This window comes from Ciconia boyciana, chromosome 8 (assembly GCF_034638445.1).
Source record: "Ciconia boyciana chromosome 8, ASM3463844v1, whole genome shotgun sequence".
In the NCBI taxonomy this organism is placed as follows: domain Eukaryota; kingdom Metazoa; phylum Chordata; class Aves; order Ciconiiformes; family Ciconiidae; genus Ciconia; species Ciconia boyciana.
The window spans coordinates 18,106,467-18,131,708 of NC_132941.1; the positions used below are offsets into that span (position 1 = coordinate 18,106,467).

A 25,242-nucleotide genomic window follows, 5' to 3' on the forward strand; every position below is an offset into this window, starting at 1 on the left:
AGATGCATTTGTTGTACAATAGGATTATACAATCTGCCATTTATACTTCACTGTACATTATAATATTACTACATTATTTTATTATAATGTCCTTGAGATCTACAGTTAGAGATCAGTTAATTTTCTCAAGTCCTTTACACAGTAGGGCTTAAAAGTACTGTAAAACTCAGCTGCAATAAGATTCAACCCTTGGGATCAATGCCAAAAGGTGGAAGTGAGCTGATGTACCACTGCACCATACTGCAGCAATTTTCTACGTCTAACCCACAGAACCATGTATGCACTCTGAATGAATAAGTAGCATTCCAACGCAAGCATTTACAGAAATACTGCCACTTTTCCTAGCAAATCTGACCTGATGAACAACCCCACAGATTTCAGTCAAATAAAGCTTTAGCAAGTATGTATTTTAAAGGTCAAGAAGGGAATAACTTCCTTTTTGGAATAAGAAGGGCCTGTGCTGTACTTTACTGTGTTGACAGAAAAGAACTGTTCATCCTGATGTTGGGGCATGAAGGAACCACCAAAATAGAGGACTAATGCTCAGGCAAATAGAGGCTACTATGCCAAGATGTTGCACGAAGGACATGTTCTCCAAAAAGACTCAAAAGAACTCTGCCCAGTGGGTAGTAAGGATAATGAGTATGTGGGTTTTTTCTTCAAAAAAAAAAAAAAAATCTTTCTTCAGAGCTTTCTACAGCAGTCCTGAGTAACCTAGAACTTGTACAACAAATATGTAACTCAAGTTGATTATGACTAATAAATTATGGGTTTATTATCATGAGTAATTTGGGGAGCAGAGGGCTTCAGGGAGAGGTAACTTGTTGCTTAGTTATTCTATAGAAAGAGCAGACATTTTATTTCTGATCAGTTACTCCATTGGAGTTGAGAGATGGATCAGAAAAAAAAAAGTATACTTTTAAGACCTTGTGAATTACAGGAGTCCTGAGTTGGTCCCTGGAATATTCTCATACCCCTCCCAAATAAACAAACATATCTGTTTTCCTATTTCAATTCATCTTAAAGTATTTAAATGTTTTCATGAGATCTCGCCTGTCTTAGGGTAGTAAGTGGACTTTACTCAAAAGAATTATCAAAAGAACTAAATAAAAATTCTCCTGAAGGAATTATGCTTGGTACTACATAAATTGCATTGATCATGTAAGGAGCTAAATGCCTTAAGTACTGTCATGTTATCTTCAAGGGAAGTATTTAATAATGTCTCCAATAAGCAGAGATATGTACCCTTTCTTACAAAATAAAAAGGCTCTACTCTACTTGCATTTGGGCAGGGGGAAACGCACCTAATGCAATGTGAAGACTGCCTTTATCCCTCTGTCCATTTACGGAATTTTAAATGATGCTTCCTCTGTAGTCCAAAACTAGATTATAAATTGCACATAAATTATTCTTCCTTAATGCTCTGTATTTTTGGCAGTGGCTAAAACGTCCCTTAGTATAATTCTGTGTGAACCACTAAAATCACATGCTGGTAAATTACTTGTCCGTGTACATATAAAATAAAATCTGAATTAATTCTTCAGTAGGTTTATGTAAAAATATACGTTTGACAGTGCCAATGTATTAATTTTTACTTGACATATGAGATGTTTTATGTCAGCTTAAATTCAGAAGATTTTTTTCTTAAAGAAAGAGCTCAGGTCTTGTAATTATCACCTTAAAACTTTGTTCAGTTCCTGTATGTAAAACCAGACAGACTTTATTCAGTTACTCATATCTGGGACATGAACAGACTTCTTCCTGCTTGTGCCAGCAATTTAACATCAACTCATTTCTTTGATTTCTGAAGAAACCGTTTGGAGAAACTCAGAATACCAGACTGGCTTAATTTATATGCTAATATATGATGATGTCACTGAAGTACTGCACTCTGAGGTCCCAGATGCTAAATAAAACAGAACATCAAAATTTTAGTTGTGCAAAATTGAAGTATTCTCTTTTAAAAAAAAAAAAAAAAGAATTAAATGTTTCAGATAAGCGAAAATGAGGATAATAGTTACCCATTTTGCACCAGTGCTGGGGTGATTAATTAACCAATATCTGTACAGTGCTGTGAAGATGAAGAACCCCTAGTCTTGTCATCACCATGTGCTTTCATCCATTTTGTTAGCTGCAGCATGGAGAACAAAATCAATAGACTGTACAGTATCTAAGCGCTTAGGACTTCAGCAAATAAAACATTTAAAATCTGTAAAGTGAAATAAGACCCCTACAAAAAAAGCTACAGATCTATGAAACAATTCCTAGAAAGAGTTTATCCACCATTGGCATATTTACTCCTGGGTGATGAGGACTAACTTTCTCCAAGTTATGAGTGAAATTACTTTTATTAGACTTAATTTGAATTTACAGTGAATGAGTATATGGGTCATTCATTAAGTTCCCAGTTGTAGTTTCTTTTTCATTTCACTGCAGTTTTTTTGAGATACATTCCAGCAGGGACTCAGTCACAAAAAAATGTATTGCCAAGCAAGGTGTACATAGGAATAAAGGAAACAAAAATGAACTTATAATATTCTGACACTGACTGTGTCTACTAGATTACATGCTGGTAATGATAACCTGTATTTTACCTATTGTTAGGAAAAGCAATTTACAATTTGACTTACATCCATTATAAGTAGTAAATTAATATAAGTTTTAACTGTACACAAATCCTGATCAATCTCTTAATTTCTCTGATTACTACACTTGGATATTTGTTACACTACTGGAGAACAAATCTAGTAGAAAACTGCACTTCCTTGTTGAACTGCTATTTCCCCATACACAAATCATTTAGACAATGTCTGGAGACTGTCAAGAATGTCCTGTTTTTATAATAACATAACTATTATATTCTCTTAACTAGGAAGAATCTTAAAAATACCAACAGCATTAAAACATTTGAGGGAGTATGTATTTTGCCGTAATCTCTTTTCTTACTTGAACATTTCTAATTTTATAATCACAAAACTTAATTTCAAAGTGACATAGTTGGAATATTAAGTATACTTCAAACTCTTTAGGGATCGCATTTAGCTAGCCAGTGACACTTACTACAGTCTACAACCTGCTTTATTCTCACTTTCTAAACGCCTTAGTATTTTTCTTACAAAATCATGGACTCCACTTCCCTGTAGTTAGCACAGCAGTCTGGTATAGAGATCCTTGTCTGTACCTGAGACCTCATGATTCATTTTTCCTAGGGCAATTTGTACAATCTATCCCTTTATCATCAGTTTTATAACCATTAGAGTTGCTGAAAAACATACACACACAAAGTTATGCATAAAAGGATACTTAAAGTCAACATATAATTGAACTTAAAAGAAATTTTAAGATCAATTAATTAGTCTGCTTATTATTTTCCAGAAATCAATTATTTCATAAATGATGCTCTGGGTATGGATTTGAAGTTTAGTTCAAGAGAAAGGGATAATGTGATGTAACACAGAGGGACCTTACAAATAAACTGAAATATGAAATAAGCCTTCCTATACATCATGCAAGTAAATTATGCCTATGTATACTATGTGGAAGAACAGATATTAAACTGTAAAATCTCACATACGTGTAATTCTCTTCTATCAGTTCTAAGTAGCTCTGAATAAATCATCAGTTGTTTTGTAGCCTATTAGGATTATGATGAGATGTGTCTCAAAATCCCTTCCAAAATGTTCCTATTTGCCTCTAATCCATCTTACTGTAGTCACTGCAGATTTTAAACAGCTAGGCAGAGATAATTCAGTTTCATCAGTTCAACTTCAAACCATAATGACAAGAGCCATCCTTATTTATTTTCATTTTCCTATTCTGCTCCAACTGCAGCCCAAAAACGTCATCATAAAGTGTGAAGCAGCAGCCTGGGGAACAAACATTTCATATGTCTGCACAAAAGGACTAGAGCGTCTTATTAAAAATAAATGTTAGTGCTTCAGTAATGAAAAAGCCCAATCCTGCAAAACCTTAATTGTATGAATAGTGTCACCTTTCCTATACAAGCAGTAAAACTGAAGGCTCTAAAATTCCTCAAGGGGCTGAGGATTAGCTACCTAACTAGGGCCTAAACTATCAAACCCAGTGTCTTCTATTCTTGAATTGTTAGTTGCCATCTTGAGAAATATTTTCTTTACATCCAGAAACACAATTATGGCAAGTAGTTGGAAGAAAATAAAAAAGCTGCTGCTCTGCATAGAAAATCACTGCATGTCACTAGTTACAGACAATAAATGAAACACTGGCAAAAATCCACTATGTTATACCCCAAACTACTCCTGTTTACACTCTGTGAGGCATAAAAATAAGTGTTGATGTCTTATCACTGTTGTGCAGGTCTGCAAATCTGCATCAGATTTGATTATACTGCATGACAAATGAGAATGCTCTTTCCAATTCTCAGCCTGCCTGATAGACTGCAACTACACTCCTGCAAAACCGCAGCCTCTAGGCAGCATATCTTGTTTGTTCAGGACAAGCCTGATCTAATTGAGGTTTTTTTTTCTGTACTTTTTCACTTTTCATTTAAGCTTTAGTGAATTTAAGCCTTTTCCTCAAAATTCTTTACCACTGAAATCCTGACATGACGCAGAGGAATTAGCTGAATAACCCAGTAAAGACACTTTTTAGCATGACAACTATTTTCTACATCTGTACGGAGCGCTGAGGTCTGGGTGAAGTTAAGGAAGCAGACTTAGAGCAACTGATTAAAGAGAGATAGAAATGGAGCATATGTATAAAGCAGCATATGAGGAACAAGCAAAAGAGATAGGTATCTTTAAAACATATTTGCAACAGATCTATTAAGGAATGAATGTTTTTTGTGGAATTAGGAAGCAAGGATGACTAATGAGAAAATTATAGGACACAAAAAGATACATACACTATTAAAAACCAGTAGTACAAAGTACCAATGTGCAAACCAAATGAAAAAAATATATTCCAAAACAGGAGCACACACTGTGGGAACCTAACTCCTATCTTACTATAAGATCAAAGTGTATGTTGAGGAGATATATAATTAGCAGTGTCTTCTAAATGAAAATACAGTAAACAAAAGCTAGTCAGGAGAATGGGAAGCAAAAGATGGTAGCTCTTGTCCACTTTCAAACATTAAGGATAATCAAAATGTTCCCATTCCAAAGCAATACAAGCTGTTTATTTAAGGTAAAGGGAGATGCAAAATCATGTAGGAGATTCCACAGCCCTCCTCTTGTCTCTCTGAAAAGAATTAAAGGACTCTCTTCATTTAAATGTAAAGGTGTTTCTATAATAACAATACTAGATGCTGTAGCATCAGCTGGTCTGAATCCACTGATAGGCACAGTAAATCCGAACTGGTGGAACAATGACAAAAGAAAAGCCCAATTTGCACAGTGCTTTTTAAATCGCTGCCCACTATGGCATTTTATCCCTTCTGAGATTACATGGCACAGGCCCAGAGCCTCTTCCATTCCCAACCACTGCTCACCTGGACAGGGTTTCAGTTTAGTACTCCTAAATCATTGAATTCCTAAATCATTTGATATACTGGTTTTTATCACTATTCTTGACAGCATGTCTCCCACAGGTAGAAGAGTCTAAGAATAGTCTTGACTAAAGATGGTAGCAGTGAAACTGGATTACAGGACTGGCTGAAAAGCTGTCAGTTTTTTCTGCCATGATCTCTGTTAGATCCACAATGTCTGACAGATAGAGGTTTTTAGAATTAACTACTGGCCCTGTCCATGCCTCATCCTGAAGCTAACAGCCAACCCTAACTAGCGTTGTCCTTAACACAACTGTACGTCTTTGTGGCAGACATCAATTAAGGATGACATATTTCACATCAGGCTATATATGGCCCTGTGAGACTGCACAAGAATTCATTAGGAAGACTGAGAAGTCTAATATTTTTCTTTTTAAATTATGATTGTTTTAAAATAAAACATCAAACCTAAAGAGTTTTTTTCTAAAGTTTTTTTCTTAAACCTAAAGTTCATTTTTTGTCTCTGTGTGCTTAAGAGGCCGTATTCTTGTGTTTATCTAGATTTCATTTGGTAACTATATATCAGGTGATTATTGTAATTCATTAATATTTCCTTATGGTATTTTTCTGAAGCTTCTTCCCAGGTGGCAAGACCTAATTATTCTTAGGATGACCATTGGACACAATTGCTCCAAACAGTCACTGACAGCAGTCATGGTATTACTTCAGATGTACTTGCTGGCTGCAGTTACTGGGCTCTATTTCCTTCCTAGTGAAGAATAAATTATAAGTTTGTTTTGTTTTAAATCAGAGAGTTGGAAACAGCATAATAAGATATGACAGGTTACAGCAAAAGTCAACTCTTGAGAATTCTTTTATTTCCCCACGCCAAACTTGAAGATGCCATAAACTCAAATCCTCTATGCCAGTCATAAAATTTTAATTAGCTAAACTAAAAATACTGGTACTATTTACTACTGTTCTTATTTGTTTCTTAAGCTGCTAGATTTAACACTACTGAAATAGATTGCAGATTGCAAAAGGCCGTCACTAGTATATTAATACTGTGCTTCAGCATACACGTGAGCATTCTGTTCAGCTTTATTATAATTAATCAGTAATCTAGTCTCTTGTTTCTCACTGCCAAATGATAAATTAACTACTGGCTACATTCATGGATGGAATATTAATTTATACAATGCCCTAGGGGTACTTCTGTATGTAGTACAAGACGCTTCATGAACAGATCTCATTCAAAGCTTTAGTAGAACTATGAAACAAAACAGAGTAAATCTAGTCAGGATCAGCTGCAACTATATTAAAACTGGAGATACCTGTATCAGCAATTTTAGTTAAGTACCACTGAGATATAGAAGAAATTAAATTTAGATATCGCATGGAAGAATGAATTCCTCTTTTAAATGCACAAAATCAATAACCAAAATCTTTCCATGCAAAGAGTTAGTATTTTCTGGAGCTTTGTGAAAAACACTTTTTCAATGTCAAATTATGTTCTCTGAGTATAGCACTGTATGTGTGTTGTGTAATGGCGAAATTTGCCAGTTCTAGAAGGGAAGGGCTTTTTTTCCCCTAGTTGCTTTGCAGTACTTACTGAAGCTTCCCACTACACATGTGAGGACAGCAGATGGATCCAGAGGTTCTGCCTCCAGCCTTGCGTGTTTCATCATTCATTATATGCTGCAGGCTTCATCTTGCAGCATCTTTCGGCTTTCTAGTGCATGAAAATGACCTTTGCACAGGTGCAGAAATGATATGCAACTATTTGCCTCTTCCATAGTATTCTTTCTGGTTTCTCTGCATTTTTCTAGTCTTTGAATGTCAGACAAGACAGAGAAAGTGTTATTTTTTAATACAGGGGGAAGGAAGTTCCATGAAATATTAATAATCTTGTGGCACTTGGCAGTACCAAAATATGCTTAAGATGTATTATACTGCAAAATTACAGTATAACAGAATACACATTTCTGATTTAGTAGCACTGAAAACATAATAAAACTTGACAGGGGAAATTCTGTCCTCAGTTTGTCATAGTCCAAAGAAAACTGAATACAGCATGCACTCTTGGTAAGACCACAGGGGGGGACTGCAGCCTCCCTATAAAATGCTAGACGGCATTTTGGTATCTCACAGCAACCCAGCCCAGAATGATCAAATCAAGGCATCTGGTCATTTGACTACAAACTGCTTGAGTTTTGAGCCTATCAGCAATCCAGAACGGCTCTCATAGCACAAGAAATACAGCATAGGAAAATGCTTGCCAAGAATAGGATGAAAACCACTGAGAAAAAAACAGGGTTATTTTCAATTTTCTAACATATTATTAATTATTATGAAGCCTTCTCTGATAGGAATTTTTAAAATTCCTTCTGATTCTGAAATCAATCACTGCAGCATACATAAAGTAATTTCAAGCTTTAATTATAAGAGAATAGGCAATGTACTTTGAAAGCAGCATCAAGATTTAGCTAACTCAGACATTTCAAGCAAGACTCACATTTTTATTTCACCTTCTGTTCTTGCATTTTAATGTTTTAAGCATCCTGCTTTATGAGAAGGTTATCACTTATTGCATGGCAAGTCTCAGAGAGCTCCTGTTCTTTCTCTCTGGACTGGACAGTTCTGTCTCTGGTACAATCTGATAGGAAATAGCTGAGCCAACAGGAAGTCTAGCAACGAATGGGGGAAGGGGAAAGCAGCTATGAGCACTGACTGCGAGACCTATGCAACTGAAGAATATTGCTTAGAAGGGAAGTGGCAGAATCTCATCAGCTGACAGCTTACATCTAGACTACTACAGGGAATCAAGTATTATATTTCAAAGCATATTGTATGGAGCTGCCCCTACAGGAATATGAATAGTTTGTTTGTACAGAGTGTAAGACCTCATAAACTACTGCAACCCATTTACAGCCACTTGTCTTAGGTATCATGAGGCTTTGATGTAAGACTCAGTCACATCTTTGTTTACAACCTTTGCCAAGGCTTGGGGTCTCATTAGGCACACGAGCACAAGTTTGACTTCTTCATTCCAGATGCAAGGTTTTTGGAAGAAAGAAGCACTGGATATGCGCTTCTGAGCTTCAGCTGTTGTCCTTTCAGGAGGCTAATCACCAAATTTATCAGTAGAGGGCACAAGAAAACAGCCTTCCTCATCAAACGTGTAAAACTAAGGGAGAGCTCCCAAGGTGACTCAACAAGCCACTAGGTTAGCATTATCTATTCTAATTAAATTAAAAAAAAAAACAAAACCCACCAATCACTTATAAACCACTATCACTTATAAAGCATATATAATGTTGGTTGAATAAAGACTATTAGTTTGTTTGAGATAAAATTCACAATATTAGTGACTGCAGGATGTTTCAAACATTCAGCTATCTGAAAACCTGAGTGTCTGAAGATGAGGATTTATAAATTGCAAATGAAAGAACTAGTCCCTAGTGATATCAGGCAAATGAACAGCATGTTGGTAGATATTAAATCCTAAAGCATAAATAATCTCCTTAAACCTACATCTGTGAAACCTAACAGTGAACTTACAAAAATATCTGTCCCTTATGCTCAATAGAAAATAATTCAAGCAAACAAAGGATGAAAAAATGAAAAACAGGGTGTCCAAAATGCTCTTCACTATTGGGTTGTTGAATACAGAGGACCTTGGTGGAATTGACTTGATTTAGTTGTAAAGAAAAATGGCCCACCATCCTACAATTTGCAATGCAGATTTCAGCACATTATTTAATGCAGTTTAAAAAACGCAATCAGCTATGGATGGATCATCCACAGTAACCAATATGTTTTAAGTGAGGATATCATCTTTATCCTAAATTAGGGTAGGTGGAGTTTTACATTTAGGATGCTGTAGTTCCTTTGAACTCTGTTTCTGTGCAGCTTAGTTTGTACGTTGTACAGACAGATCTTTCAGTTTCCAAAAAAGTATCAAGCACTTACACAAATGTTTAAAGCTTCCACGACAGCTGTAGATGCTCTGTACATTGAAGGTCCAGGATCTTATAACTCTATCAGGAAGAGTTAATTAGTAAGGTGAATATTTAGAGAAAGCCTATTTCCAATTCTATTATAAGGACCTACTTCCAAATGTTACTGTAGTATCACATGAGGGAAGATGTAAATTGGGTTGATCCAGACTGAGTTTTCTGAGATGTAAACTGTCTCTACTATTGTATTATCAATGCAAAGAATGACATTTGGAAAAAGTCTTCTCTTCATCAAGTCAGTCAAAAACACTTGACACAAAATTTGGTACCTAATTTGCCTATTTCATTCTTAGTTGTTTGTAACAACCTGTATTTGTTTTTATGTGATTTATTTATATTTGTGTACTCACATCTTTCTCACAAATCAATCTCCCTCTGTCTTTCCGTTTTAAAGGAACCAAGTAAGTTCCTGTTATCCACTTCATATTTATACTAGAATCCCCATATGTATGACATTAAGGGTCTTTTTTTCCAGGTATCTAGTTGAAGAGCAAGAATACATTTATGTATGTATTTATGTTCACATAGATCCAGGTATGTAGCTACATATATATGCAAAGCAGTTAACCCTCTTCTTGGTTACTTAGATACTTCACCAATGACTGCCTATAATTTATGGACAGAAGATGACAAAGTGTCAATTATGTCAAAGCTTTGAGCAGATAAACAAATGACTACTCTGTGTGGATTTGTACCCATGAAATTGCAATATCAAAGAGAGTGATCTTTTATTTTGGAGGATGGAGCTAGGTTTTACTGGGGTTTTTTCTTTTTTTTCCTCACTATCTTTATTGCCTAAACAGATTTCAAAGCTTAATTTCTTTTCTGATGCTACATAAAGAAGAAACAACATTCATCTTTCACTGAATACACACTTAGAAGTCCCTGCTAACTTCCAAAACATGCCACTGTTTCTCTTTGGGGAGCAATGAAACCGAGTGGAAGGGCAGAGGGACAACTAGTGGTGCTTTATAGATTCTGACAGTAATCTTTGGTAAGGAGACAGAGTCAGCTCCAAGCACCAGCTTTAGGAAAGTCTTGAGGTTTCAGAGAGACAACTCATCACTCAAGTGCTCTGCAAGTAGTAGTGACTGGTGTAAAAGACCACTCTGCTATTTGGAAAATAATGAACTATGTTCGTGAATGGTTCAAAATGGAGGGTGTGAAATAACATCAAGGGTGAAGCACAATTTTTAAAAGGATTTTTCATCCTTTGGGATATAAGGGAACATGGCCTTCAAACTCAACACACACAATGTATGCCGATGAAATAAAATATGCAATTAGCCTGCAGTTAAAGGATTTTTTGTAAAAATGTGACTGGCTATCTCAACTGCCTACTCTAGTTTAAAAAAGTTTTTCAGTAAAGGTGGAGAGATCCTTTTCAAGAAATCCACAGGCAAAGTTCAAGTGAAATCCTTGAGTGAACAGGCTTTTCTGTGCTGAAACTGTAGGCATTAACTCTGTTGTTTAATAGGCTCCACTTAAAGCCAGGAAGTCAGACATCATTAGCTGCCTGGCTCTGATGCACAAGTCTTATCCCATCAGATCCTAATGGCTTGTAAAGGAGAAGGGAGGCATGTGGATCTTGTCTAGCTGGAGAAGTTGTTGAAAATTGAAGAACTAAGCTTCCTCAGACAAAGTAGGGCAACAAAGCGCTGGTTTACTCCTGACCTTGGGTGGCTCTGGTAAGAAGAGGAAGGTATTGAATATTTATTAAAGTCTCTGATCATCTTTGGAAAAAGGCATCTTGATTTTATGTGATTTCTGTAGCAACACAATGGAATCTTTATGATTCAAGGAAAAATCAAACAAGTCTGTTGCTGGGAGATGAAACCCCAATAGATGAATCACTTCTGAGCCTAGTTCCCCTTATAACATCAGCCTGCTGAAAGTCTGAGGAAACATTTATTTCCCTTTAGACCTCCATGATGAGACCTGAATGTTTATCTCACTTCTGCCAAGTCATTATCAGGAGAGCAACTGTTTCGAACACAGGAGACTCTAGATCCTGCCCTCTACAGGTGTGTGATAAAGCTGAAATATTGTCGTTATGAAAATAAAAGTAAACACAAATATTAGAGCAGAAACTGTAGATCAGATTAGCATGAGCCTTTGGCAGTTCATGCTATGCTCTCTGTATCTTTTTAGACTACACCTCTTGAATAGTCTTTGACGGTATGCATGAGATTCCTCCAGGCTCAATAACTACTTCCAGAAAGTAAAGGAGACAATAGCTGGCTATGTCTTGTTTGTCTTCTCTGCCATCCTGTGCTCTGCTACAGATGGGAACATTGAGAGTTCTAGTGATATATCAAAATCCTAACTATTTGGAGACTTTAAGCCTGGTTTTTGGGTTGATTTTTTTTCTTTTTCTTCACACACATGTAGATAGACTTTCCCTATCAGTGATTGACAGGCTATGTAGGCAACAATGCAGCACGGAACGGGAAGAAGGATGAAAACTCATTGTTCTGCAATATTCCAAGAAGTATAATACAGTTTCAGCCATTCTCATTAGTAAGCGTACCCTGTGGTTGAATAAGATGCAGTGTCAGCAGGGTTAATTAGATCTACAGTTGGCCTAAACAAGAGATTTGTTTTGGACTGCAGCTAGCCTAACTGCAGCATGTAAAATAATGGCATCACATGGAAAAAAACATATGTAACAGATCTATTGGATAAAAGGCATTAATCCTGCAGTGCAAGGTTGCTGTACCGCAGTACAAGGGAAGGTTATAGCTGGGCAGCAGTATGGAAGACACCTACACGCAAAAAGCCTCATGCTCCATATCTGCCTATTACCTTACTTGTATCATATTGGCTATCAAAGGACTAGGGGATTATTAATGAAGCTTTAGAGATAGATAGATATAAAAGCTAGTATGAAAACAAGAATTTCCCCTGCATTTTATTTGTTGTAAGATAATTCTGGTTTGCTTAACGCATTTAAATAAACAACACATTTCCTAGGCTCTTAGTAAATGTAGCTATGCATTTGGATAACACTTTCGAGAATTAATGTTTTTCTTTTCAAAATGAAATAGTTGACAGATTACTGAAACATCTTACCTGAGACATCCCATTGGTACATTGTGGGTCAGTCTATTTTGTATTTATCTATGAATTTTCCAGTTCAGTACTCTGCATCTCTCATCACTAAAGAACTAGTAAGGCAAGAATGTAAACAGCAATATGAGTCTTGCTAATACTTATTCTTCAGTGGTTTGATTTTTTGTTCATAAATAGATTGGTTTGTCTTCAACTGATGCTCAGGACAGTATGTGTATAAATTTTGGTATCCGGTTTAGAATAAGTAATGTCTTGTCTACAGTTACATACATATATGGCACCAAGTATTATAGCTGGCGGAAAGTGATCCTTAAAGACTACTACATATTATGTAATTGTTGTGCTAATTGGGAAAGTTGAATGTAGACTAATTCCTCTAACAATTGGAAAAATTCCTATTTTTCTATCAAGTCAACTAGGTTTCATCTTTCTAAGCTTAATTATTATGGTCTGAACAACTACACCATGGCAGCATTCCTATGTTACAAACAGACGTACAGCTATAGTCCTGCTGGGGCTGGTGGGACATTCTGGGGGACCAGAGTACTGCAGGTAAGTTTGTAGCTTGTAGCAAAATTGAAGTCTTGAAATACCGTTGAGCTGCACCCAGTTCAAATCAAAGGTTAGCTTCCAGCCACTTAAATTGCAAAGATATGACACAGTCCCTTAATAACAGAAGTTGCCCACCATTGTAAAACAACAACAACCTAACACTGTGCAGACCCTTTGTGAGCTTCCTCAGTGGATTTTGGCAGGCACTTAGAACGCCTCCCCGCAGGATACAACTTTGTCCCATCATATGTAGCCTCGCATTGCAAGGTTATAATCAACTTCTGTGCCCTTTTATATCTCTCTATCAGATTCAAGCCCTAAACAGTCACATAATATTCTCCTTTCCATTTAATTCTTCATCTTGTATTTGCTATAGTAACAACTGTTAGGTGGGGGCAAATAAATCCTAAATTATGTGTGTTGTGGAAAACTCCATTAACCAAGATTTTGTTATGTTAAGTATTCTGCACACATTCCTGCCACAAAGAGCTTAAAAATCTATAAGTAAGTCTACAGGTGACAGACAAATGAAGCGGACTTTGGGGAGTCTGTTTAAAAAACAAAACCAAACACACTCACACCCCACACACTGACACAGTACTGGTCAAGAACAACAACAATGGAAACAGTGTAATAACTGCAAAGACATCCTTTTATAGTCTCCAAGGCAGAGAACTTTTTTCCACATGCTCTTCATATTCAGATAAGCAAATTATTTAGTACATTCATTTATAAGGGCAATTATTTTTACCTTCATAGTTTAAGCCAGCAAGAAGATTAAGAGCAAAATTCAACTAAATAGCAAAACCAAATTAAGATTTTCCAGTTAAGTACATTTAAGCTATTTTAAGTTATAATTACAGACATACCTATTATTCCAAGTTTTCAGTAAATGTTTAGTCTGTGTTATTGATTAAATCCAGTGCTTCACACCCTATCTCTACCATCATATAAGGTTATATTGGCTCTGTACCACACTTTTACACTCTTGCAATATTCTTTTCCTCTATCAGACAAATGTAAACAGAAGATATCAAACTGCCAAGTCTACTTAGATAGGTCAGTCTTTTGAGCAATGACTGCTGTCTTTGTAAATGCCTACCACAAAGGGATCCTATACACTTAGTTGGCTCGTAGGCTCCACTACAATAAAGATTTTTAATTTTTTTTTTCCAAGTACCTCCATTTCATTCAGGATGCTACTATGTTGTTTAGTTTAGTTCCACACGTAGGGCAAACTTCAAACTTTACTGTGTAAAAATTCCTGTTTTAATTTCCCCCATTGCTTGTCTTTATGATATGTGAGGGTCTCTACAGTCTTCAGCATGCATCCTGTGATAGGGAGCCTGGCATGCAGCTCAGCAAGAGAAACTACTCCTGCTGAGCCTCATTGGCCTCACAGGATGGTCTGAAGAAGAGAGGAGGAGGAAGGACTACTACCAGTCCAGCCTGAGGCGATGACAGTCATTGTGTCGATGGGACCAACATGTTACAAGGTGTCAACCAGTCAGCTAGGGTCAACCTCAGCTGTCAGCCCCAGTTAGTCATAAATTCATCCGATGATGAGAGAGAGATCATCTTAAAAGCAATATGGATTTTGTCCTGTCAAAAGACAAGATTCATTCTGTGAAAGCATGGGGAGGGTCAGAAACAGAGCAGCAGCATACAGATTTCATGTTTCCCAACCTTGTGATGGTATTTACCAGTACTATAGTAGGTTACTACGTTACCTTAATTACTAAATTAATTTAATTAAGATTATCAGTGCATAGATGAAAATATGTAACACCATGGACTATTGATTGATAAAACAGCTGGTTCAGAAACTGGATGGCATTTGGCTTGTTTATATTTATTATGAATGGTTATAAAAATGTTAAGTACCATCAGAAAGAAAACCAATAACTCAAGCTTATATCATTCAAAGAGATGCTGGTTAATATTAAGGAACTTATTTCCACTACAACTGCTACAGCACTGCCAATCACAAGAATTCCAAAATTATTTAAAGGTATCATATTGTCCGCAGATGTTTAAAGTACACATTCACAGTTTCTCCATTCCTGGAGCCTGTGTGAGTAGAAACTCGAAGCCGTGATTCTCACACACCAACAGCTGGAGCCTTAACTAAACCATGAAATATCATAAGACTCCCAATACTAAAAAGTGTTAACAAATCTAAGTTAAATCAATGTTGGCTCAAGAATAAGCCAGAGATTTTACTAAATTGTGATTTAAAACCTCCAAAACAAATATAGATATATGCACAGGGAAAAAAAAAATACTGTCACAAAGGGCTAGTAGCGCTGTAATAAATAACTCCTTCCCCAATACTCAGTTTTCCCTCATTCCAGTCTTTAGGGAGCAAAGCATAGATTACTAAGGTTCTTTACTATGTTTTGTACAAAGTACCTTCTCACAAAGCAAATCATTCTTGTACCAAAATGTGAGAAAGATATTTGTATGATAGAAAGAAGATCAGCTAACAGTTTGTTATTCTCCTAAATGCTACTGTACAAAGCAAGAATCAGGCTAAGATAGTACTGTGGATAAACCTTTAGGCAACTAGTCCAGAGACCTTGGTATTATTCCTGGTTCAGTCACCCAGCAGGGTGAATGATTCTGGGCAAGTCATTTCAGTGACTCCCCATCAGTAAAACAGGGCCATCAAATTTATTTCCTTTGCTTTGACACTTTCTGATAAGTTCAAAAGCTAAATCTTACCTAGTATGACAGTACAAAAGAATTACAGTACCAATGTATACATCTTATGCTGCAATAAAACTGACACGAGGTTATTCATCCCTAGAGTAATATAATCTTAACAGCACTTTTTTTCCCCGTCAAATAATTATTTCTAATTAGATCATCTGCTAGTGGGTGGGTCCAGTTATGATGCAGATGAGTTGAATAATAAATGGAGGACAAATATCAGAAACACATGCTGTAGAGATAATTTATTATCACTGCAGATAGGTGTGGAATAGATGTGCTAAAAACCCTAAGGTGGTCTCTTTCCAAGTACTGAAAACTGCAAATATCACAACACGCACCTTCTGTGCCTTTTACCTCGGGAAGAACAGAGGGAGATTTCCACCTACCATTGAAACACAAAGAAAAACCTTTTCTTATTTAAAAAAAAACCCAAACAAAAACAAACAACAAAAAACCAACAGAATTTATTTAAAGGCACACTCCTGATACCACACAGGTATTTTCATGGCAAGTCTTCCATCAAGAAAGCAGGCAATCATTTACCAGGAATGAAGAATTCTGCCACCAACAACCTTCATAATATTGGAATCAGAAATGCAATGCAAATCAATATTTACTAGGAAGTGTTCCCCTCCACTGCTCATTTTGTGCCTCTGATGCAGCACTGAGCATGGAATTTCTAGTCACCAATAGAATTCCTTCCCTTTCTATCATCCAGTATGCGACAGCTCTTATCTCCTGGGCCATAATATGTCAAATACTTCTACATAATTAAAGCCACACTGATTCATTGGCTAAGAATATCACAGGGATAAGTTTATTTTTAAAGCTGCCTTATCTCTAATCAAGAGTTGTCTTCCAGTAACACAAGATTTTGTGCCTAAAGACATATTATATATATACACACACACACATATATATAAAAAAATAACATTCCTTTCTCCTCCACAACCCAGCAGTAACAAGAAAATATCATTATACTCTGATTTCCCTTTGTAGTGCTAAATCAGAGACTATGAAGGATGGCAACTGAGCCAGGCAAAATGCACATTTTCGTTAAGTATTGAAACTGTAATTTATATTCCTCCCTTGATATAAACCTTTATTGCACTACCAAACAGAACCTTTCCATATTTCTTTGGTTCGTTCATCTCTGAGATTTGTTATTATGGTGGAGTTTATTTGGGAAAGAAAATAAAAATCTGTAGAGGTCAAAAATAGATAAACAAATTGGTGACAAGACATATGTCTTGTCAGGTTATTTTATATTTTAATGTACTGTTCATTAAAATGCAAATTTTAAATGTTCATTTTAAATGCAAATCTCTTAAGGGTAAATTTAAATATCAAGGCAAGCAATGCTGGTAGCATGGCAACAACATGCTATGCTGCATAGTAAGAATCTGCAATCGAGGCAAGTCTTTCCTGCTTTCCCATACTGGATCAGTTTCTGAGTAGAAATATTCGTGTTCTTTGTGTAACTGCCTTTATGACTATTCCTACATTAGTAGTTGTAGTGGTCTTTGAAACTCAAGACAGCACAGCAACCCTGTGAAACCTGGTAGCAGTCAGGATGGCCATCCTTAATAGGCAGAAAAGCTACAGATTAGAAGAAAACATTAAAAGAGAAAGAAAAAAAAAAAGGATATGTTTAGTAACAGTGTTTAATACAAGATTTCATTCCCAGAAGAGAGATTTGGTGTGGATTTGAGGACTACAGCAGCTCTGAAGCAATCTTGTTTCTGAACGAGAAACAAGCAATGCCATCTCCATGCACTCTCCCTGATGTGTTGAAAAGGCATCTCTCTTGGCTTTTAGAGCATGAGCTTTGAGGCCTATTTTAAGATTTGACTAAACCAAAAGGGTGCATTTGCCCTTGCACTGAAATGATATTTTTGTGGTAGCTGGTATCAGTGATTCTAGAGAGTAACATCAATTGCTTGATGTCATTTCACTCTTGGTGATAGGGGAAAAAAAAAAAAAATAAAATCCTATGTCATTCCAGAACAGAACCTAGTCTGTGCAACACTCACTCTCTTCAGTTGCTCCAGTTGCTTCAGTAACCAGGCACTCAGGAATATATTACCATTTTGCTAGGGCAGGAAAAGGCAAAGTTAACTAGCATTTCTGAGACTCCCTAGAAAGACAGGCTAACCAATAAAGTATAGCAGACAATCTGATTTTGAAGGGCACAGCGGGTGACAGAAAGTCCACCCAAGCACCTTTGTTTCTGTCTAGTGCATGAAGGCAGTAAATATGTGGAGGGCTGTGTGGGAATTATTTTCTTTATTATTCTTTCTCTCACATAAAGATCAGCTATTTCACTGAACCTGAACACTGAATGCCAAACACAGCTACTCCTTCTGGGAGGTTCTTATGATACTGTTTAGATAGGTGCTGTCCTTGTGGAACCTGGGCTTCTCACCCTATGTTATGCCTTGTATAGAGGGAAAAAATGCTGTTTAGAAATACTTGTCTAAATGTTTGTGGAATAATTGAGCACCAAAACCAGACAGACATAGAGCCTGTATTTTCTGTTCCTTGTAGTTGTTTATCCTGGTTTAATGCAGACAACGCACGGATGACTTCATAGTCTTCTGTTTCATACAATTTGAGGCAGGTATCGCCTTGATTTTGGAATTGCAGCTAATGTTTCATCCAGGCTCCCTACTTCTACCTAAACATTCACTCTTTTGGAGCCTACACTTCAAAAATTCCTGTCACTTCCTTTTCCTCCTCAGGGAATTTTCACATACAGACATACCACTATCACCACCAACAATACAGTTTTGTCTTGTCTCCCCTCCTCCTTCTTTCCTTCCTTCCTCCCATGTTCTCTTGCTTTCTGATATGCTAATTTTATTCCTCTAATCAGTTTAGAACTCCTAAAGTAAGTCAGCACTTACAGGTCTACAGGTCTCTCCCTATGTAGAAGATGAGCATGTTTTATTACCATAACCACTTCAAAAATGCCTGCCCTGTCACAAATGTTTTGTGACAACAGGAGTTGGTTCCACCTGGCTTTTGATGCACTTTGTTTCTTCCTTAGTATGAAATGCTATAATGACTTAATCTTCCCTCTGATTGAGGATTTCTGGGTGCTACAGGGTCACTTTGCATGAGACCAGTGGTCTTTTGCATGGCAGGATGCCTAAGGAGGCCCTTCCAGAGGCCCTTAAGAGATCTGTCCATGTGATTCGCCCAAAGATAGACAGAATATGTTTGTGGAGAATTGAGGTGACATTGTCACTGCTGTCTGTTGCCAGTTTGTAGCGTAACTGAGGTTTACATCAACTGTTAGAACCCCAAGATATGCAAGGTCTTCTACATTTATTCCTATGCTTCCTTCTTCAGCAGCTTATCCAGAGGAGCAGACCACACAGTGATCCCAGGCGATCATTCTGATGTCATTCCTAAAACCTCAACTGAATTAAGCTCTTTCTGTGGACTCAGGCTCTTAACACAGTGAGATGGAATGATGAAAGTCTATACATAAGAATATGAATTCTCCATCTCTGTTTATCTGCTAAAATATGAATTTTCTGTTCAATTTTTACTGGAATTACTAGCTCACTAAATCCCCCGGAGAACCCTGCAGTGTCATGCTAAGATAATCACTTGGCTGTCACTCACACCAAATCTGAAGTGGAACAACCGGAAAGCAGAGATGACTCTTCTACTGTCACTGCAAGAAAAATACCTTACCAGAGAAAATGGAAATGAACCCAAAAAGCCCTATGTTCCCATGTTAGACAACATCACTTGGCATTCTGGACTACAGTGGTCAAGCATCTAGATCTGCATACGCACCAGAACAGTGTTGACACTCATGGTTAGTGTTACAAAACTATTATGTTGGGTTGTAAGCTGGCTGTTTGTTTGGTTTTTTAAGAAGATGTTGCTATACTCATCATAGTAAGAAGTAACTTGCCTGCTATGACCACATTATGAAATCTTAGCTAAATCTAACCACTGTACTCAGGTGAAAGAATGTCACTAAATTCTTCAAGGATTAGATCCTGTGAACCCTTAACACACAAAGGTAGATGACGTATAAAAGCAAAACTTGCAAGGTCAGGCCCCTCCCTCGTAGAAACATTTTAGGAATAAAACCAGCAGACTTCACTCTTTGAAAATGATCAGGGTTACGGTACAATTGACTTGGGGAGAGGAACTTCCGCAGAGGTTGTACTTGACAAGTGAGTCTGTGAGGGGGATCTCTCAGAAAGTAAAAGGAAAGACAGAAGTCTGGAAATAATGCTAGCTGGTGACATGCTCACAAATATTCGTAACATCAATGTACAAAACAAAGTTCAAAAACTACTTCATGCAATTAATAGAATGGAAATATTCAACCTGCCTTTTAAGTAATAAAACAGTAACAAGTTATTCCTATGTAGCTGAATCTTCACTACAAAGTCTGTAACTAGAAGGGCTATTTTCTGAAGGAAACTTCATCTTAATAGTTCAAAACAGACAACTATTCCAAGATACTCCTCCATGCAGCTCCCACTGGTAGTCCAGGTAGGTATCAGTGGATGTCTGCATTGCAGAAGTACTGTTATTTGAAAATCCTTATCGAGACTCCAAAGCTCACACTGGTTATAACTGACGTATTTCTCCATTCCAGGACTTTTTTATATCTTTTTGCCAACTTTCCTTTCCTCTTCATTTTCTTCTGTTTCAAGAGAAAATGATCCCTTCATGCACAGGTATACTTCAGAGTATGCATCTCCAGCAGTATTTCATGCAACCTTATCATCTGAGAACAATGACACTTCCTCCTTGCCATCCCTACCTACAGGGCTTCTAGTTCTCCCTCTTTTGCTTAGGTGGAAGTACCTATTAATCCTAGAGTTTTCCGTACCAGTCTCTGCTCAGCTCTAACTTACTCCTCTTGAAGTGCAAGTCACCTTCCTCTGCTGCAGCAGGTGAATGAAGACAGTAAGTACTGCAACAAAAAAGAAAAGGCATGTCATGTACTCAAATGACAGTGCATTTACCTACCAGCATCAGAAACAAACAGTTCATTCTATATGTGTTTTTACCAGTTGTATAAGACCTTTCTTCTGGAAAACAGTATCATTAGCCAAGATGAGACTTAAGTTCAGACAAAACTGAGAACTGGAATGAAAGCCCTCTTCTCATGGATGCCATGATAAAGCCTAGGTGCTGCATGTTCAGCTCCTGCAGGCAGCACAAGCCTAAAGCACTGAACACTTCAAGAAACACATGGTGCTTTCTTGAGCTGCTTTTCACACAGCTCTCAAGGCAAAATGGGTCCTCAGGAAAAAAAAAAAAAAAAAATCTTACATTTTAATGCTCTCCCCCCTAGACTAAAAGCATTTGCAAGTATCCAGAGTACTTATAATGAACATTTGACTCAGCAATTGCATGTTTTGTGGAGTGTCTAAAAACTAGTGAATTCTGATTCCACTTTCAGCTCTTTCTCTTAACTTGTGAAGTACATGTGACTGCATCAGTGCTTTATTTTCTCCAGCTGTAAGAACTACCGTTATGTCTCTTGCACTAATGTTGCAAGGCTTTAATTGCCTCACAGGAGTGCCAAAAATACTACGTAGAAAGGTTCTTGCTTGCAAGAAGTATGTTCTTCCTTTCTTTTTCTTTATATCTACATTAAAATAAAAATATTTCAAGCAACTATTTCTTCCGTGGGAGGCTTATAGTAAGGTATTAGTTTGTACTCATAGTAATGTACTATTACATAGGTAATAGAGGCCAATGCATTATACTGATATTATACTCCGTCTTTGCTGAGATGCATGGATTAGCCCAAGAATGGAAGCCCTAGTTCTTTCTTTCTAAAAAAATACTGACTGCCAGAAACATGTCTGCTTCTTGTATGATGTACGGATAGGCACAAACATACCACTCTTCATAGGATCATAGAGCAATTCAGGTTGGACAGAATGTCGGAGGTCTCTCGTCCAACATCCTGCTCAAACCAGAGTCATCACTGAGGCCTGATCAGGTTGCTCAGGGCATCATCCAGTCTGGTCTTACAAACCTCCGAGGACAGAGACCACACAACCTCTCTGGGCTATCTGTTCCCATGTACGATTGTCCTTGAGGGGCAAAAGATTTTGTTTGTATTCAGCCTGAACCTCTTGTTTCAACATATGTCTATTGTCTTTCATTCTCTGCCACATACCACTGTGATGAGTCTGCTCCACTTCCCTGAAGACCTCCTTGTAGGTACTGGAAGGCTGCTATTAAATCCCCCCAAAGCCTCCCCTTCTGCAGGCTGAGCAAGCCCCACTCCCTCACCCTCTCCTCACAGACCCTGGCCTCCAGCCCCAACCACTTTGGTGGCCTCTGCAGAACTCCAGTTCACTGATATCTTCCTTGTACCAGGGGGGACCAAAACTGGATGCGGTCTACTGAATGATGAGTAGAGGGGGATATTTACTTCCCTTGATCTACTGGCTGCATTCTTGTTTGTACAGACCAGGATGCTCCCAACTACCTTTGTTGCCAGGGTACGTGGCCGGTGCATGTACAGCTTGTTGTCCACCAGGACCTCTAGGCCTTCTCGGCAGGGCTACTGCTCAGCCTCTACCATTGCAATGGCTTAAATGAAAACATTGCCTTGTTTATTTAAACACAGATTACAAGGGAAATGGATATAAAAAGTCTGCAAAAGCACCTAAAACTTGATATCTTCAAAGGCTACAACCAAGATCTTGTTCTGGACAAAACCAGGATCTTCTGTATTTCTCTCTGTGAGCTGGTAGCCTGGAATAGATCACTTCTTAATAGATTTCTCTACCTTCAGCACAGGAATATAAACTGGAAAAGGTTTAAACCATGGTATTTTCACAAATTATTTCTTAGCAAATGTTCTTATCAGAACAGCTGGAGAGATGGTAAAATTATGCTTCTTGAAGTGGTTCCTCATGTTCACAGCCTTAAGCAAAGGTCACTTGTTAAAGACCTAGCTCTTGTTTAAATTCATGTCCAGTCTCCAACCTGAACTGGCATTAACCAAGTAACTGTACAAAAAATGCTTTTTGAGATTCTTCCTTAGAAACATAAGTCTTTGGCCAAAAGAGCTGAGCAGCTATGGCCTTTTCAATAACACTTTTCCTTCACAATAGAGGATCAAGGGGAAGCAGTAATGCAGCTGCTGATTAGAGGCAACATTGCATTTTGAAAAATAGCTTTAGATATTTCCAAGTGCAGATAAGGGCTAAACTATCTCAGAATTTAGGTTTAGGAAGCCTGACAATCAAGGTTTACGAGGACAAGTCTGCAGCCTGAAATCCTATAAGCCCAAAGTGGAGTAAGGACAGTGGCTTCCCCTTGAGTAGTTTAGTACCCATAGAACAATATACGGAAAGAAAAGCTCTTTCATCCTTGTCTGTCCCATACGGAGGAGAATCTGGACTATACAGTGATAAACTGGAATCTTATGCTTTAACATAAACTTCAATCTTATGCTTTTCAACATACAGATAACCAGCACATACTGTATTTTTACTTAAGTGGCAATAAAGAATTACACTAAAATTTCTCCCTTTTAAAATTATCTTATGTGGAAATACTGTTGCTTACACACAACCACATAAAAATACAATAGGATTGCTTCTGTTTTTCAGTTCTGCTGGTTAAGTAATGAGGGATTCTTGGGTAACAGACATAATACATGAAATACCTTTTCTGCAAATGGATTTCCCAGCCCCTCCTGGGAGATTACAGGTGGCCTTGACCAGGTAATACAACTGAAATGCTACTTGCATTTTTTACCCAAACTGGTCACAGTAATTTAAGACTTTTCTTAAACATCACTGCAGTGCACATTATCTCTGTACTATGAACGGTGTATGATCTCTTGTCTTTATTTAAATTTATTTTCTTGTATGGCCTCACTAGAATGCAACAACCCTCAAAACGACATTGAGGATGCAAAGTACGTAAATCTGAAAGCGCAGACTGCTAGTTGAGGCAAAATAAGCCAGTCTTTGCCTTTCCAAGACGCAGCTCGAAACGCAGCATTCCCTTCCTCTCCCCCACCCCCATCCCTTTTGTTATGGCAATACAACCCCCCCACACGTATTCAAAAAACTGTTCAGAAAGGAGAAAACAGACCATGCTATAATGTCTCATGCTGTTTATCCCAACAAAAATCAAGTGTTCTTAATTGAGCAGCTTCTTCCCTCCAGACCTCATGATTAAGGGAACAGGAAAAGAGTGGATCAAAAGCTCTGATCCATTTGCTACACTGGAGGCATGAAATCAGAAACAAATACAAACTCTTAGCGGTGCTGCATTACATGAGGGCTCCTCTCGCATTTCTTTTGACTCTATTAAGACAAACAGACTCCTAAGCCTCCTGCCCTCCCACAAAACAGAGGCATTATGTATATGTTGCATTGTCGGTCCCTGCATTGCCGAAAGCAGACGTTAAGGCACAGCTGAGGTGAGGCGGTTGGGAGGGCGGGCTGAGCCGGAGAGCTCGCAGCCCTCCCGAGACGGAGCTGATCGCGAGCCGGCAGCGCGAAGCACCCGCTGTCCCCAACGGCAGCCCGGCTCTGGGGAGACGTTGCCAGCTCTCCAACGGCTGACAGGAGGCGGTGGCGGCGCGGCTCCTCCACCGCCGCCTCCCCGCCACAGCGGGCAGAAGAGCGGCTCCGTGCCAGTGGGGACATGTGGGCGTGCGGCGGCCCCCTGTGCCGGAGCCCCCCGCCGCCGCGCCGCTGACCGCGACCACACCGGCGGCTACTCCATGCCGCAGGGGCTCTCCTTCACCCCGGCTGCCCGTCCCCTTGCGGGTAGCTCGGTCGCCAGGGCATGAGGATGAGGTGGGGGCAGCTGCTGGCGGGGCGGGCAGCCCCCAGCCCCGATTTTGAGGGGAGCAATGTCCGCGCTCGCGCGGGGCGGGGGTGGCCGCGGCGCCCCCTCGGCGCCCCCTCAGCGCCCGCCCGGCCCCGCGGGCTCCCCGCTCCCCTGAGGGGACCCGCAGGGATGCTGCTGCCCCACGCCCGCGGAGCTGCCGGTCCCCCGCCCTGCGCACCCGCTCCTTACCCCTGCTGGCAACGACGGGGCCGATCCGCACCCCGCGCCGCGGCGGGGACACGGGGGCAGCTGCAGCCGCTCTTTTGTGTGCCTGCCTCAGCGCCACACACCGAGACGGCTAGTGGGCCCGGGAAGCTGCGTGCGGGAATACCGCCGGCCGCCCGGGAACCTGCATGGTGCATACCCCGGCCGCCGCGGCGGCTCGGGGGGCCGGGCCGGCGCGGCGGGGCCGCCCGGAGACTCTCGCTTCTCCTCAGCGTTGCCTCAGCCCGCCCACTCCGGCCTGCTGCCCCCACCGCTCAGTTGCCCCCGGCCCTGCCTGCCAGCCTTCGTGTCCCGAAGCGCGGGCGTCGCTCTCCGCTCAGGGGGTCCTGCTCGGCC

The 25,242-nt window shown here is 39.0% G+C and overlaps 1 protein-coding gene across 12 annotated transcripts in view; it reads right to left on the minus strand.

The window, feature by feature from the left end:
• The window catches only part of APBA2 (amyloid beta precursor protein binding family A member 2), a 110,364-nt gene extending 85,373 nt beyond the window's left edge, over positions 1 to 24,991 (minus strand). For 6 of the 12 annotated variants that reach the window (XR_012043886.1, XM_072870824.1, XM_072870822.1 and 3 more), the window contains exons 1-2: positions 24,871 to 24,984; positions 20,668 to 20,776 (exon numbers count right to left, since the gene is read on the minus strand). The gene's annotated coding sequence lies outside the window, so the exon portion shown is untranslated. Of the gene's footprint in view, positions 1 to 20,667; positions 20,777 to 24,870 lie in introns of all 12 variants that reach the window. The other 6 variants (XM_072870828.1, XM_072870826.1, XM_072870825.1 and 3 more) reach the window with 4 other exon arrangements.
• Between the last annotated feature and the right edge of the window lie 251 nt (positions 24,992 to 25,242).